The 13,282-nt window shown below is 47.0% G+C and overlaps 2 pseudogenes; both read right to left on the bottom strand.

The window, feature by feature from the left end:
• Positions 1-6,459: 6,459 nt before the first annotated feature.
• LOC148735132 (uncharacterized) lies at positions 6,460-7,498 on the bottom strand (annotated as a pseudogene).
• Positions 7,499-7,517: 19 nt separating this feature from the next.
• LOC148735131 (uncharacterized) lies at positions 7,518-7,998 on the bottom strand (annotated as a pseudogene).
• Between the last annotated feature and the right edge of the window lie 5,284 nt (positions 7,999-13,282).

Below are 13,282 nucleotides of genomic sequence, written 5' to 3'. Positions count from 1 at the left end.
ACAGAACCACTGTGCAGTACACCAATGAAGGAGACCCAGCACAAGTGGCTACATGACAGACACAACAGGACTGAGACGGAACAAAACCCCTGTGCAGTACACCAATGAAGGAGACCCAGCACAAAAGGCAACATGACGGACACAGGAACACACGGGGGAGAAGGGGGAGAACTAAAGATTGAAGACCAGAGAGTTGCCTGAGACAGAAGCAATAACGCCACGAGCGCACCACTGTCTGTGGAAGAAGCGACGACGTCTGCTAGATTTGCACCGCCTGAAGGCTAGAGGTAGATAAAACTTCAAGCGGGTGTTACGGTATTTTCCAAACCGACAGAAAGATATAACTCGTACAACTCAACTACTTTATTGACTGACGTAATAACTACGAAGCGATATCGACAACCAGTACAATAACTATCTTTTTCACTTAGCTACGGAGCGATATAAATACTAATACAATCAGTATCCTTATCACTTAGAGCCCTTTACAAATAATATCACTTAAATCTCAGTGTACTACCGCACAACTCACAGTTCTCTTGAAAATCTTTAACAAATTGTCGACGACCGTAATTCTTTCTCTCACGTAGCCTTCCACACGGCTTTCAATTCCAGTAAACAACTCTGTCCGGCTCTCGCTCCTCTGGGCTCTTCGCAACAGCAGTTATAGCTCAATAAAAGGCCTCTTTCTTTAAGCTAGCGTGACTCCTTATATATCTTTCAGAAAAGTTCTAGAATGTTCTAGAGATCTGTAATATTGCTATTTTTAGAAACATTACACTATGATTACATCATAACAAAAATATGCTGAGTCACGGTTCTAGAAGGTTCTCCTTAAAGTTCTCGCTTAGTCATCATGACTAAATGTTCTAGAAACTTCTTCGTTCTATTTTTAATAATTACGTAACGCAACGCACTCTAGAAAAATATGGGCGCTCTCCATAACACGGGCTTTAATGGACGCAATCACCGCAACGGCACCAGGACGAACATTACGGAACCGGTAATCGTTCCTACACAACCAAATACAGTACTTAGAAACATTAAGAAGGTAGACGAAACCCCAAGGGACAGAAATCAATTCACTCGTCTTAAACCCGAAAAGAACATGACGTAAAAGAATGACAGGACTCATAGGGGAGAAAACGAACAACAAAGACTGGACCCAGGAGAGAACACTCTGAGCAAGCGGACAATAGTAAAACAGATGCTCAAGTGACTCAACCTGGGACCGCAAAAACAGAACGGAGAAACCGACAAACCAAAAAGAGAGAGACGCCGAGCGGTGTACAGAACGCCATGCGCAATCTTCCAGTTAAGGTCGGTGACACGACGATCCAGGTCGAACATAGACAGGGTACGCCACGTGGCAGGCCAATCAAGATTAGGGAATTGAAGTTCATACTTGTACACACAACGGGGCTGGACCATGTTCTCAGAAAGGAGATACAAATAGCATGACTTAGAAGACATGCTGACAACAGGGGAACAGACCAAAGGAGACGAAGAAGCATAAACAAGGCAATCCCTGGACGTGGCAAAAGAACCATCAAGTTTCCGCCACGCTAGGATCAGAGACTGGTAGAATGGTGGCAAGGCTCTAGAGTCAACAGAAAAAGGGCGGGAAAACGCAACGAGAGGAGAGACACCAAGGACAGACTGAAACCAAAACGACATCAGTGAGACCCAACTGGAGGGAGAGGAGGCAAACCTCCTCACCCATTGACCCAGAAGAGCCCACACCTTGAAGCGAACACTGACCACTGAAAAACCACCAAAAAGAGCTGGCTGCACTACTGCAGCGCGGGCGACGAGCTCCCGCTTGCCAGACCAAAAGAATGAAAACACAAGTCGAGTAAGCTCCGTCTCCACCCAAGCCGGCATGTGGATGAGTGACGCCACATACCAGACCCGGGAGTGGGCGAGAGCATTAATAACGAGAGCCTTGCCGCGAAAGGTCAAAACACGTGAACGCCAGGATTTGAGAACATGGTCCACCGCAGAAATGCGCGGGCGCCAATTATCCTCTTCCAGGTTACCAGGACCGATAAACACTCCAAGGACCTTGAGTTTCGAAGGTGTCCAATCGAAAGGGACGGGGGAGTCCGTACGGCCCCGCCAGCCGCCCAACCAAAGGCCCTTGGACTTTCCGAAATTGATCTTTGACCCGGACGCCCGCTCATACTGATGATAAACTTCCAGAGCAGCTTTGATCCCATCGTCGGATGTTAAAATTAACGACGTGTCGTCAGCATACTGAGATATGGGGGATAGTGGGGGACACCCCGGGAGGGAAAGGCCAACGATACGGGGGTTGGAGCGAATACTAGAGGCAAGGACCTCCGAAACCAAAACGTACAGCAGAGGAGACAGGGGACACCCCTGCCGGACACCTCGCGAGAGACCGAAAAACGGTGTCAGACCATTTACATTAATGGCACTTTGGACCTGCCTGTAGAACAAGTCTACCCAAGCAATGAATTGGGGGCCGAATCCCATGGTGACAAGGGTAGATCGCAAAAAGCCCCAATCCACCCGGTCGAAGGCCTTTTCTTGGTCGAGGGATAAGATTGCAACCGCGGTGCCCGCAGACTCAGCATAACTCACAACATCACGGAGAAAGGTGACATTCTCCCCTATGAACCGACCCGGCACTCCACACGTCTGGTCCCGATGCACGACCAGGTGAATGACACGGAGGAGCCGGCCAGCAATGGTTCGTGATGCCAGTTTATAGTCAACATTCAACAGCGAAATGGGACGCCAATTCTTTGGATCAAGACGATCCCCCTTTTTAAAAGACAACGAGATCACACCTCTACGCTGAGAGAGAGACAAAGAACCGGAGGAAAAACAGTCGTTAAGAACAGCTACGAGATCAGCACCGACTACGTCCCAGAAACGAAGACAGAACTCCGCTGGAAGGCCATCCAGTCCAGGAGCCTTGTTCCACTTCATGCCCTTGAGAGCCTCATAGACCTCGAGGGGGGTGAGGAGGCCCTCACAACTATTAGCCCGATCTCGCGGAAGGGCAGAAGACAGATTACCCAAAAGAGAAGATTGGATCAAAGTGTCAGTAGGAGAAGCCGTATATAAGTCGGAATAGAAAGAGCCGAGAGTGGCACACAAAGCAACAGAAGAAGAAACAGTAGAGCCACCGGGCTCTCTCAGCGCAGAGATGCGGCGGTCGGCAGACCGCTTCTTTTCCAGGCGGAAGAAATAGGCCGAGGAGGACTCTCCCTCCTCAACCCACTTAACTCTTGATCGCACTTGAGCACCCTTGGCAACGTAGGTGTCCATAGCTGCCAGATCCGCCAGCGCAGATCGGTAAGGGCCCGCGCAGGAGGTCATGCCAGCATCCAGCTTGGCCCGAAGATGATCGATCAAGCGAACGAGGGCAGCCCTCGATGCAGTTGTTTGAGATGACTTTTTGCGACAGTACCTGATGGTAAGGCCTTTTATCCGACCTTTCCCGCGGTCCCACCATTTTGCGAGAGAGGGGAAGCCAGGAAGGGTACGACGCCACGAAATCCACTCTTCCCTAACGAGCTGGCAATATTCCGGGTCATCTAACATGGATGTGTTCAGTTTCCAGTAGCCTGGCCCAGGTGGGACGACGTCGGGAACAGACACAGACAGCACTACTGCACTGTGGTCCGAAAAGGGGCAGCAGTACATAGCGCAAGAGGACACCGATGGGAGCCAGGCAAAGGGCACCCCAAACAGATCAATGCGCGACGCCAAACTGCCATCCCACCTGGTCCAGGTGAAACCCGAGGAGGAGGGATGGAGGTAACGCCACACATCCATAACACAACATGCCTCGAAAAGCTGGGCCAGCGAAGAGGAACTGTCTCTGTATGAACTTGCAGGTTCAGAACCACGCCGGTCAAGGGCTCGGTCAAAGACGGCGTTGAAATCCCCAGTAAGCACAGTAGGGACAGATGGATCGACTTTCGAATGGAGGTCATCAAGGAATTTATTCCGCGCAGGGTTGCAGTTAGGGGCATAGACACAGACCACACGGAAGACTTTGCCAAAGAGAGAGAATTCACATTGCAGATAACGACCATCGGCAGACCAGGAGTTTAGAAGAGATAAAGAAGAACGATAGAGAATACCCCAACCACACGAGTGAACAGAACCAGGAGCCAACACAGACGAAAAGCCGGACGATGAAAACCACAAAGAACACTCAGCCAGAGTGACACAATGAGTTTCTTGCAGGCAGACAACATCAACCTTCACGGGGAGGGAACGCAACCACTGCAGAAAGCCAAACCTTTTAGACTGGTCCCGCAGACCATTACAGTTTAAGGTAAGGATGGAAAGAGCCATCACTGCGCACAAAAGGGAAGCCATCATGCTTAGGTCTTCTTCTTACCGCCCGAGGACCTCTTGCCAGCCTTACCCAATGCTGCTGCAGATGGTTTTGCAAGCTTCTTACGCCGGGACAAAGCTGACGTAGCCGGAGGTTCTGGATCCTGGTCTTGGGGGGTTGACTCAGAACCAGCGTCCGATGCAGGCCTCTTACGAGTAGCCATGGCCGGAGCTGTATCCATTTCGGAAAGCTCGTCGGCCAGGGCCAAAGAGCTAACATTATTCTTACTGGTACCTTTACCACTAGTAGAGCCTTTTTTGGCATTCTTATCCTCTTTACTATTTACTTTAGCAGGGACCACACTTGCAGTTTCCCCTTTGCTAGATAAATTATCAGTAGCGCTACCGTGATTAACGTTAACTACACTAATTGAATTAGGGGCACTGTCAGTACCACCATTTACTTCATTACTAGACACTAGTTCTCTATCATTATTTTCAGTTGACCCAGAAGGGGTCTTACCCGAGGCGTCTGCCCCACTAGTTTGCTCATCATTCGGAGCCTCACTATTTCCTTTACAATTACTGACATTACTCTCTGACCCAGTCCGAGGAGAAAGATCAGTATTAGCGCTGGCATTGGCTAGATACTCAGCGAGCTCAGCCTCTTGTGGGGCACTATCAGCAAGTTGTCTAACGAAACCATTAGCTGCAACAGACAGCATTTGGACTGCCTGGGTAGCATAAGCCTCATCCTCAAAGAGAGGAGCACCCGACACCGAGGCCTGGGTACTAGCCGCTATCCCATCGGCCACAGGGTCACCACTGGCCGGGGGGACGACAGGAATCTGTGCCTGCACCAGTTGGCCGCTGGAGTCCAAAACAGGGGTGCCCAACTCCATGCCTGACACCTGGGAGGCCGCTTCACCCACCAAGGGTTCGCCTTCACTATCACCATCGACAGCGTCTTCGCACTCGATATCACCAGCCGCCTCAGCAGCATCGCCCTCATCAGTCACCCCCATCATCGCCAGCCCCTTCCTCCCCACCAGTGCTACCAACCGGGGCCCCAGGGGCCATCGGGGGAGCCTGGGGAAGGTTCCATGCAGATTTACACTCCCTAGCAAAATGCCCCGCCTTGTGGCAGCGGCGGCACTTACCCTTATCAGGGCACTGTTTTGCCGCGTGTCCAACTTGTCTACAAATATCGCATCGCAAAGGCTGGTCACGGTACCACACCTTGCAGCGAATACCCCCGATGGAAATGAAACGAGGGATTTCCTTTTTGACAACCATTCTGACAAGACGGCAGCCAGTAGAGACTGACGGCTTGCCAGGCCACATTTGATGGCGGACAGACTTGATCTCACCATAGCTTGAAAGCGCGTTCTTAACTGATTCCACTGGGCCCTCATAAGGAAACCAGTGTACGACGACCATACTAACTTGAGGGGGTGGTGGGGGGGGGAGAAATGACCTCACATTCGACCCCATTAAGAACCACCGACCCACATTCCTGATAGTGGAACATTAACTGATCGCGTATTTGTTCTTCCTTGGATGTTCCGAAGTCGCAATTCTCGCTAAGCTGGAACAATCTGGTCACAAACTGGTCTGTTGTCTCGGACTCTTCCTGTTTTGCTTGACGGAACTGATGTCGTTCAAATGGGATGTTAACTTGTGGCAAAAAATGTGCGTCCAGTAGTCTCATAGCTTTCGCATACTGCGTTTCTTCTTCTGCGGCTGGTCCAGAGTCATTCAGCATAACAAAAATGTCCTGAACATCCTGTCTAGCGCAATGCAAAAGTAAGGCTTGTTTTTGTGCGTCTTTTGTGATACCCTTGGCCTCGAGAAAAAACTCAAAAGAACCTTTCCATCGTCTCCAACGAGGTCCCACGCTTGTCGGATGGCCTGTGCAATCGAAAGGTTGTATGTTTCCAGATTCGATGTTCACGGCCATATTTGTTCTGCATAAGTCTGACAATTTCCTGTTTATCCTCGTCGCCAATTGTAGAGTTTAATATGCGTATCTAAACAACGGATTAAACCGGATTTCACCGCGGTCCTTAACTCTCCGACTCCATACTCTCTTCTTCTCGTTCCTATCCTATAATAGTCTTTCATATATCCCGGCATACACTACAGTACCTTCAGCGGGACGCGTTCTCCAGCCCTTTTAGCTTGACTTCTTGTGGTTACGGCACACGCTTCTTGTACATGATTTCGTCAGCTCGGGTGTGGGTCGTCAGCAGCTCTAGCGCCTGGTACATTACCAATAATCAGTTCATAGACAGCATCAGGGAGACACTGCGCTTCCACTTGGCCCTTGAGATAAGGGGTATCAACATCTATCTTTGCAATAGGAACTTTCCTTGCTGTGTTTTCAATGAGCCGCCAGTGAACTGATCCTCAGAAGCAAGATCTCTCTTTACCACTATTCCACTACAGCCAGTGTCTCTTAGGATATCAACAGATTTCTCTCCAACTCTGCCCTTCACAACAGGCATTTTACTTCTCACTCCAGTCAACGGCTCAACACAGGCACTAGTTAACAATGGAATCTTCTTTCCAAAGGCTAACAGCAGCTTATCATCTTTAATACAGGACTTGACTTCTTCTATCGTGGGTTAACTTTCAGGCGGCTGAACTATGCAACTGGCGCTCACTTGACTGCGTTGTACAGAGTTACCATCCTTACTTTGTCCTCCTGATCTCCGCCCTCCTGATTGACAGTTCCTAGCTTCGTGTCCCTGCTTGCCACACAGAAAACCCTTTTTTCGGGTGTTGCACTTTAAAACCCTGGAGAGCTGTTGGGGTGGACTGTATGCTCCTTATTTTGCCTCTCACAGGCTGTACTGCTGGGCTGAGCAAATGTTTACCATGAGCCTCCAAGTACTGGTCAGCGACCTTCGCAATCTTTGCTAGAGTTTCAGGAGCCCTTTCTCATAGGTGAATGGCCAAATCTTTTAGGACAGGAATCAATAAGCTGTTCTTTCACTATCAAGTCCTTTAAAAAGTCAAAGGTTCGCCCGGTCTCTGAAAGCTCCAGCCACCGTAGCAGGTATCTCTCTAGTCGCACCATAAACTGGTCCGGACTTTCGTTAACTTCAGGTTTAGATGCCCTAAATTTACGACAATAGCCGTCTTCTGTAAGATCGTATGTCTTCATTAACGCAATTTTGACTTTATCGTAATCTCTAGCTGCGTGGGTACACTTCGAATGCTCGTCCAGACAACAGAGCTCTGAGCTTACATGCCCAACCAGTATTGTGCCACTTGGCTGTGTCTGCAAATCTCTCTAACTTTGCAAGTATGCATCTAAATCATCTTTACTATCCACAAACAAGGGGAGTTTAGGAGCCTTAGCTCGATCCTCTCTGACAAGGGGACGAGACTTCCTAAACGCGCAAGCTCTAATTCGTGCTCTCTCTTAGCAGCCTTAGCAGTTTCTTTCTGTCTCATGATTTCAGTCTCCATTTCTAATCTCCTCAATTCTCGTTCTTGCCGCCTTGTTTCTCTTTCTTCGTCTTCTCTTCTTCTATGTTTCTCAAGTATTCGACGTTTCTCTTCTTTTTCCTCTTCCATTTGTCGACGTTTTTCTTTTCTTTCCTCTTCCAATTGTCTACGTTTTTCTTCTTTCTCCTCTTGCAGAATCCGATACTTCTCTTCTTTTTCTTTTTGTTAATGCACAAATTCAGGTAGCTTTTCTCCGTCCAGCCTTTACCCAGTTGAATAAATTTTTCCATTGAATTCACGGAGTTAGAAATTCCGAGGCTCTTTCAGTTGTTACAACTTGTTTTCACAACACAAATACTTCCTCCCAAGTTGTGATCCTTTCCTAGTTATCGGTAGACAACAACAGCTCCTTGAATTCCACTCTTCCGGACAGGCCCCCGATGTTACGTGTTTGATGGTTGAGTGGTAGGTGATTTGTAGTCTAAACAGAACGTAGGATTGTCGGAAGAGCAACAAGAAGATTTATTCCAAAAGGAACGTAGTCTCCACTTGATAAAACTTTACACTAGTTCGTAACTCGGTAAACTTACCCGACCTCCGCCAAATTCAAACAACTTGTAGAATGCACACGGCCTCCGCCAACTTCAGTAAACTTGAATTATACAGACGGCCTCCGCCAACCTCAATCAACTTGTAAATACTCACGGTCTCCGCCAAGTTCAAGAAACACCGCCTCGTCACGCTTCACTGATCACGACTGATCTCGACCAACTCTCTTCGCTTGTGAAAACTAGTTAAAACTTCGCCTAACCTATCCTACTTATATACTTACGCGATAAAATTCTAGAAATTTCTAAAAAGGGTCTAATTACAGCAACAATAGAATATATACCGCTCTCAGAACGATTACATAATGTACTAAAATAAACAAGCCATGACCTTTCGCGAACCTTCCAGAGGGTCATGCATGTCACGCAACCCGTAACAAGGGTTAATGGCCCAACTCTATAACTGAGGTCTCATTTTGACAGTAAACACCCTGTAATGTTTGAATCAGTACGTATACAGCGCCATGCTCAATTCTTTATTACGCAACAACACCACAGCCCACGTGCAACGTAATGTGTGCTAATTGTGCTAGCTTAAACATGACATCTTCCTTTCCAACAAAAAATTATAATAATAAATAGAATCAAATAATAAGAACAGGAATAATAATGATAATAAAGTAAACAAACAACGTAGGTGAACCATTTTTGTGACAACAATCCCTGAACCTGAATATTACTAGAACTCAATATCTGTTCCACACTGTTGACTGCCAAATGTACTTGAAAACCTGTCCATAACTAACTATAACATAGCGTCGTAGTAAGCAACTGCAAAGGCCAACTTAGTCAATAAAGTCAAAACAACCTAGCCCAATGCCTGGTCACTGAATGTGAACAGTTCAGTTCATAACATAGTCCTCCCTCAATTTTGCTTGTAGTCTGACAGTCCGGCCACTCGAGGTACACTTGGGGGGTATTTGTTGAGGACTGCATTGGTTGGATGAGTCCAGGGAAAAGATGGCGTCATCAGGTGGTACAACACCAACCAGCGGGTCGGCTACTGCTAAGGATGTGGCTGGCAGATCAATAGGTGCTCCCGCAATCACTGGGGGAGACTCATCTGTTGGGAGCAAGTAACGACGGTTTCGTCGGTAGGCAGTATCATCAGGTGTTGTAACCATGAAGGACCTTGGGGCAGTATGCTGTGCAGTAACGATGGCAGGCTCCCAAGTCCTTCTTTTTCTTATTGTAGCTGTTTCACCTTCCCTAATAATTGGCAGCGGTTTGGCATTCCAAACATCTTCTGCTTATCACTTCCTTGTCGCAGCTTCTGCTGGGGGTTATCAACCACTTGAGGTTTCAAAAGAGACTCTACGGTAGGCAGTTTGGACTTCAACATGCGACTCATTAGCAACTGAGCAGGCGACCCCTTCAGTCCAGATATAGGTGTGTCTCTGTATTCTAAGAGAGCTATGTAGGGATCATTGCCATCTTCAGAAGCCTTTCTAAGTAAGTTTTTGATGGTTTGAATTGCCCTCTCACTCATTCCATTAGACTGTGGGTGTCTGGAACTAGATGTGGAGACTTCGAATCCCCGCTCACTTACAAAATTACGGAAGGCCTTGCTTGCAAAGGGCATATTGTCAGTAACAATTTCATCCGGAATACCATGTCGGGCATACATGGATTTCATGCTGGTAATAACAGAGTTAGCTTTTTTGTCTTTCAAAACACAAAGTTCAGGATACTTAGAGTAGTAATCAACCACAACTAAATAGGAACTAGAGTTCAATTCAAAAGTATCCGCGCCAAACTTCTGCCATCGTCTCTGAGGGACTTCATGAGGGAGGAGATGCTTTTTCTGATTCTCCCTTTGATACTTGAGACATACTGGGCATTTGGCAACCATCCTCTCAATTGCAGTAGACATTCCTGGCAAATAGACTACAGCTCTGGCCCTTGACTTGCATTTTTCAATACCAAGATGGCTCTCATGGATACAATTTAGGACATCTTGTCTCATATCTTGTGGGATTATGAGCCTCTGGCAAAGGAACAACAGACCTTCTGCTTCATGAGTCTCGCCACACAGATTCCAGTAATGGGCAACTGATGCAAGTAATTGGTTTCTATGGAAAGGCCAACCACTCTTAACAGCTTTACTTAACATCTGAAGTTCTTTATCTTGAGTTGTTGCAGACTTCATTTGTGCCAGTTTCTCTTGGGTCATAGGAAGATTTGTAATGAGGCTATGGACCATCACCTCCATGTCATCGTTCAAATCAGCATCTGTACGCTGTTCATCCAGAGAGGCCCTTGAGAGGGTGTCTGCTACATACATGTACTTGCCAGTAACATAAGTGATGTTGACTTCATACTTCTGAAGTCTTAAAAGAAGGCGTTAAAGCCGTGGAGACGTACTAACTAGTGGCTTCTTTATGATTGATACAAGTGGCTTGTGGTCTGACATAACATCTACTAGTCTACCATAAATGTAATGATTGAATCTCTCGCAGCTAAATACCACTACAAGAAGTTCCTTCTCTATTTGTACATAATGCCCTTCGGCTTGGGTGAGAGATCTTGATGCATAGGCAATCGGATGTCCATCCTGGAGAATGCATGCTCCCAGTCCCGACTTAGAAGCATAAGGTTGATGCATTTGAACAATTGTTTTTAGATGTCATAAATAAGCATGCCCCCATTAAGCGAACAATGGTACGCGGCAATCAGGTGCCATATATGACGGAACAATGGCGGAAAGCCATTAGACACCGCAACAAATTGTGGAAAATATTCACGCGCAACCGTGCGGATGCAAATTACGAGGCGTACAAAATTCAACTTAACACCTGTACTTCTCTCAGGCGAAAAGCAATAAAACAGTACTTTGTTAAGAAATCATCAGAGCCTGGTAACCCACGCGAGTTCTGGTCTACTTTCCGCCCTTTTTTACATACGAAAGCAAGAAGAGCCAATGATATTATCTTAAAGGAAAGGACAGAATTATTATTGACAAAAAGGAAAATGCCGAATTATTTAACGAACACTTTGTACACATCGTTGGTAATGTACCTTTGAGAGAGGAAGAGGATTATGGCAGTGATTTTGCTCATCATCTGAGTATCAAAGTAATCTTTGAGAACAGGGGCAAAGACGAACCTGCCTGCTTCAGTTTTCATTGCACAAGCAAAACTCAGGTTGAAAGTTTATTGAAAGAGATCAATGTACGTAAATCGCCTGGTCACGATATGATCCCACCACGGCTGGTCAAACATGCTGCATCTGTTATTGCTGAGCCTCTCACAAACATGTTTAACCATGCCATTGAAAACTGCTGTTATCCTGCAAATTGGAAGATGGGCACTGTGACTCCCTTGTGCAAAAAAGACGACGAGTTTTGTAATGTTAACTATAGGCCTGTAACTGTGCTCGCCGTTCTGAGCAATATTTTTGAAAGGCTTCTAGCAGGGCAGATGCATGAATTTTATGATGAATCCTGTGGTGCTCTCGGCCAATTGCCTTGTTAAGATCTCTAGGATCTAAGCAGAGTCGCAGGGATCCATCGCGTTTCTCCACAATGACGAGACTGTTAACCCAGGGAGTGGGTCTGTCCACTTTCTGAATAACATCTTTCTCCTCGAGCTACTGGAGTTTTTGTTTCAGCTTCTCCAGCAGGCTATACGGCACTCTCCGTGGTGGGTGAATGACAGACTCGACTGTGTCGTCCAGTTCAATGTGATAACTGCCTCCCATGCAGCCCAAACCAGTGAAGACATCAGGAAACTCGGCAAGAATTTCGTCCTTTGTCAGCGGGGCCTGGGTAACACTTGCTACTCTTCTGACCAGATTTAATTTTTGGCAAGCTGGAAGTCCCAAAATTGGCGATGACTAAACAGCGGCGACAAAAAATGACAGGTTTTCTTTCATACCAGGAGCTTCACAGTTTAAGTCCAGTGTTCCTTTAGGCTTCACCTTGAAGTCTCCATACGACGAGAGAATAACACTAGTCTCCAACAGCGGTGACTTATTCCTGAATTTCGAATAAACACTGAGTGGCAATACATTCGCTTCGGCTCCTTTATCCAGTTTGAACTTGATCGGTGTTCCGCCGACACGCAGACTCGTAAACCAAGCCGACTCTTCGACTTGCGGTGCACGAGTCACTGTTCCGATAAATAAGTTTTGCTCCCCATGATCTGACTGACCTTCGGGCTCGACTCCACCAATGGCGCCTTGATCGCTCGGAGTGACTGCGTGTACGCCAGATTTCATTTGTGGAAATACTTTAGCGAAGTGGTCCTTTCCTTTGCAGACGAGACAAAATCTTCCAAACGCAGACAGCACTTTGATTGATGTTTAGTGCCACACTTCGAACAGTTGAGCGGTAATTTTGAAAGCGGCGATTTTGGACGCCTTGAGTTTAATTTGTTTCCGACCCAGTGAACTGGAACGGTCTTGTCAGTATCTTCCAATTCCTTTATCTGAGTTGTACTTGCCTCACCCGCTCTGGAAATACTTGCCGCTTTTTCCAGTGTTAACTCTGACGATTCACGGAGCAGCCGTTCTTTCAGTTGGGTATCTCTCACACCAAAAACAATTCGGTCTCGGATCATGCTATCATGCTGTTCGCCAAATTCGCTGGATTTCGCACGTGTTCTCAGCTCGGTGATGAAGTGGTCAATCGTCTCGCCTTCTTGCTCTTTGCACTCCCAAAATCGGTATCTTTCGAACACAGTGTTCTTTCTCGGGTTGACATAGTCCTCCAACTTCTTCTTAAGAGCAAAAATCTTGTTTGGATCCTCACCAGTAGCGAATTTGAAGGTATTATAAATTTCCAGCGCTTCTTCACCGATCACGTGAAGAAGGATCACGCACTAAACTTTTTTCATCCTCTTCAAGCTTTCCAGACGCCGTCAAATAAAGGTCGAAACGTTGAATCCATCTTCTCCAGT

This window comes from Stylophora pistillata, chromosome 3, assembly GCF_964205215.1.
Source record: "Stylophora pistillata chromosome 3, jaStyPist1.2, whole genome shotgun sequence".
Classification (NCBI taxonomy): Eukaryota; Metazoa; Cnidaria; class Anthozoa; order Scleractinia; family Pocilloporidae; genus Stylophora; species Stylophora pistillata.
Note: the sequence above shows the minus strand (reverse complement) of the source record. Positions and strands in the feature narration are given on the sequence as shown.